The sequence below is a fragment of the Dipodomys merriami genome, unplaced genomic scaffold, assembly GCF_024711535.1.
Source record: "Dipodomys merriami isolate MVZ:Mamm:240054 unplaced genomic scaffold, mDipMer1.0.p SCAF_295, whole genome shotgun sequence".
Lineage (NCBI taxonomy): Eukaryota > Metazoa > Chordata > Mammalia > Rodentia > Heteromyidae > Dipodomys > Dipodomys merriami.
In genome coordinates, this window is record NW_027204437.1 from 172,670 (window position 1) to 177,219 (window position 4,550).

The 4,550-nt window shown below is 34.9% G+C and overlaps 1 pseudogene; it reads right to left on the minus strand.

The window, feature by feature from the left end:
* Positions 1-4,124: 4,124 nt before the first annotated feature.
* Positions 4,125-4,224, minus strand: LOC138839168 (U6 spliceosomal RNA; annotated as a pseudogene).
* Positions 4,225-4,550: the final 326 nt, after the last annotated feature.

The following is a 4,550-nucleotide window of genomic DNA, read 5'->3' on the forward strand; positions in this document are numbered from 1 at the left end:
GGGGAAGGGAGGACGGGGGCGGAGGATTGGGCGGGGGGGGGGGGGCGGGGGAGGCTGGGAAGGGATGTGAAGGGCAAAGAAAGGAGGAATATGCAATGCTTGATAAGAAATGTACTCATTATCTTGCCCATGTAATTTTAAGTCCTCTGTACAGTATGTTCATAGAAAAATAAAAAAATAAAGAAAAGAAAAGAACCTAAGTGATCTGAGGACCAAATTATTATGATATTTCACTAGGTATTCTATAAGAAAGCAAAACAAAATGCACCAGAAGAAAACTCAGAAAATCTGAATATAATACAGGGCTATTTGTCCTCACTAACTGTCATAGATGTATATGTTAATTCTAAGGAGACTTAAGTTCTAATAGCATTCGAACTACTGGAAGACACTCATGTTTTCCGATACAAATTATGTCCATACAGGTAGACCCATGGCAACAGTGAAATGTACGAGTCGTTTTGTTGAAAACGAACTTTACAACTTTCGTGCATGGGGTGGGGAGGAGAGGGGAGAAGGGAAGGCGGGGAGGATTGGGTGGGGAGGATGGAAAGGGATAGGAAGGGGAAACAATGGAGGAGGATACAATGCTTGATAAGAAATGTACTCATTATCTTGCCCATGTAATTGTAACTCCTCTGTACAGTATTTTCACAATAAAAAAAAACAAAGTATGTCCAAAAGATATTAGTGATTAGGAAAAATGATAATTTGCCTTATTACAAAATAATACATAATCCACTCACCACGGTGGTTACATTTTCCCTGTCTGTCCACATGTGACCATTTAATTTATTTTTAGTTCATTCATTCATTCATTCATTAGTTTGGTGCTAATACTAGAGCTTGAACTCAGGGCCTGGTTCTGTCTCAGAATTTGTTATTTATTTTGTTTTAGTTTTCTCAAGGCTAGCATCTTACTTGCTTATAAGACAGCTCCATTTCTAGCTTTTGCTGTTTACTTTCAAACCAGACTCTAATGGACTATATTTCTTTGTCTGGTTTCAGACCACAATCATCAGATTTTGTCTTTCTGATTAGCTAGGAATAAAGACATGAGCCACCAGTGTGGCTCCTACTTTTTCCTATACTTATCTATTGCACATACTTAGATAGCAATTTAATATTGAGAGTATAGAAGCAAGATGTACAGTGATTATATTGTTCTGTCAGAAATTCAAGTTAGTAATGTAAATTTCTTCTTAAGACCATACACAAAAAATACTTAAGAAGAAATCTGATGATTTGTGTGTGTGTGTGTGTGTGTGTGTGTGTGTGTGTGTGTGTGTGTGTGTGTGTGTGCTCTTGCAATATGTTCCACATATAAGCACTGTGCAGGTGTGTCCAGCCATTCACAGTTATTGGATAAATATCTGCCTTGAGATACCAACTCATGGACATTGTCTAAGTGTCCACTCTAGGCTTCCCGATGAAGAGGATTATACTTATCCTCATACATAGTATTCATATGAGTGGCCTTTTTGGAAAGTAGTGTCTGCACTGTAGTAAGCTGCAAGGCAAGCACTCTACCACTGAGCCACCTTCCCAGCCCAAGGATTAAGATTCTTATCTGTAATTTGGTCAAAGCTATGTCTCTTTAGGTAGGCGACTAACAATGTATTTACTAATTTCAAGTAAATACATAAATTCTATTTCCATCTTTTTTTTAAATAAAAAAAACTTGTTTGCTCTGTAAATTGAGTAGAAGCATGTATTTTTTGGCTAGCTAGGTCATTGCACATCTGTATCTCTTTTCCTCTCTCTGTTTTATGGTTCTCATAGACAATATGATTGCTCCATAATTATCCTAATTTATTTTGCTTTTATATTTTTGGTTGCATCATTTCACTTTCTGCTCTGCCATTTCCCAAAACAGCACCACATGAACAGAAAAATCCAGAAGTGGTGCTGTGGCTCAAGTGGTAGAGCACTTGCCTTGATTTGAAGAGATCAAGGACATGCCCAGGCATAGAGTTCAGGCCCCACAACTAATTTAAAAAAAAAAAAGAATCTCAATACTTGATAATTCTACTAACAGATCTGACTGAAATCAGTTGAATCACACTTTTCCTGTAAAATGAAGGAATAGATCCAGACTAGGAAAGCAGCTAGAGAAGGCAGGCAGATTGTATCTGTAACAAAACTTTGTGGAAAATGGAATCGAGGATTACTTAATGGTGATTCACTTGTACTTGAAGCATGATTCTGAATTATTGCTTGCTGATTCTGAACTATTGCTTTGATCATTATATTCTCCAAGAAGAAAAAGTGAAATTTAATTGATAGCAAAGGACTACTAATACATTTTGACTTCTCATTAAGCATCTTCAATCATCAAAATCACCTGAACACAATAGATAGGCCTATTTTTAGATGAAAACAAGTGTCTTTAAAAAAAAAAAACACAAGAATTTAGGTAGTCATACAAAGGACTTCTATTTTATTACTGCATTATACATTTTTTCTAATGTTGGATAACAACATTAGAAAGCTATTAGAAAGCTCTTAAATCCCATATGTTGAATAGTGAGTTCTCTTACACTATAACATGGTATTTCCCAAATCATTTACATAGAAGACATTGTTTCCTATTTTCTCATTCCTAGAATAAGCTGCACATGAAGACACCACTGGTCCTGACTTTAAGTCTGTACCTTTGAATACTGAGGAAAATCTTTCCTCTGCTCCCTATAATTCACTACTCTCCAGTTAGAATAATTTAGAATAGTAAAAATGGAAAAAGAGAAAATAAATCATGGTGAAAAAACATATGCAGAACATTCACCAGTTTTTTCTGACCAGTTCAACCAATGTGAACTATTGGGGAAATACATGGACACCTCATTCCCACTGGTACTCAATATCTCTGGTTAGGCAATTCTGACGAAGACAAGGTACAAGATGAAAAAATGAGGAATGGTTTCAATTGCAAGAAAAAAATGGAGTAGGATCCAAGTAAATTTCTTCTTTGGGATGTTGAAATGTATCGGCTTACTGTGGTGTGAACACTGCTTTCCAAAATGGCCACACAGTTGAATACTAGGGATGAGGATGAGTATACCCCTCTTCAACGGGAAGCCTAGAGTGGACACTTAGACATTGTCCATGAGTTGGTAGCTCAAGGCAGATATTCATGCAATAACTCTGAATGGCTGGACACCCCTGCACAGTACTTATATGTGGAATAATACCAGAATGGCTTCTTTATTACTTCATCATGATGCAGATACCAATCCCCAAACTAAAGGCCTCTTGACCTCCTTGCATCTTGCTGCTGGGAATAGAAATAGCAAAGATACTCTGTATCTCCTTCTGTTGAACCATTATATCAAACCAGGTCTGAAGAACAACTTTGAAGAAACTGCATTTGATATTGCCAAAAGGGTAAGTATGTATCACTAACTCTTTGAAGTTGTCGAAGGCTGTACAAATTGTTCTCCTAAATCGTAATGGTTTGGTTAAGTTTCTTAAATTTCAAAAGTGCCAGTCCATCTTTTGTGTCCCTACAAATTTTTTTCACAATACAAAGCACCAGCAATATCTTACAATAAAAATTGATGTATTCCATGGTATTCTTCCAAGTGAATTGCATGACTGTGATATCAAAATGTATTCAAGAGTTGTTTGTATACATCTGTAATGATTTCTGCAGAGTTTGTGATTCTTTAAATCAGAAATAATTTTAACTTATCTGTTGAAATGAATATTATAGAACCTAAAGATGTTCCGAGTGCTTTTCTGAAAAAAGTATATCTATGTTTGTGTAATGTCCATAATCTATTTCATTCTCTACTAGATATAATACTTTGAATTCTACATTGTTATATAATGTATAGATTCATGGATAAATGTGACCTTTCAGATTGCATTCCATATAGAAGAATTTTAAGACTCCTTTTTTTTGTAGTTTCTTATATTATTTCATTTCTTTGGGATAAAATGGCAATATTATCTAATTTCAAGTTTTGTAAAGGTTATGCTATGTAAAGGCCTTTCTAAGGTGAAAATTTAATACACTGATATCAAACTAACCTTTAATTGTATGAATTACATGTATTGTTACACTTGTATTTTTGTAATCAACTTTTTAATAACTGTTTTTCATTTCTTGCATCAGAAGAATGAAAAATATGGAATACTTCACAAATTTTCATATCATCCTTGTGCAAGTGCCATGTTATTCTCTGTATTGTTGTAATTTGGGTAGACCTGCTGCTGAAGCATGTAGTATCCTCTAAATTTAAGTATATAATGATACAATCTTTATAAAGGCATATATCCATCGTTGCCTATTTGTAACAAGGAACCCTTATTGTTCCTAAAATGCTATTGATCTTATTTCTCTAAATTTCTGTGTACAGTGGAAAAAAAACTTATATAGTTTGGTCGATTGCTCACATTTACATTTTTTTTGTCATTTTCATTTTAAATTTGATCATACTTTGAAGCCTTTACAGTTAAGTCCAAAGTTGGTGGCTTTTCAAGTACTTATTTATCAACTGAGTTAGCTTTGTGGAGCTAATGGATTCAAAGTAAGCCTTGCTTAAGAG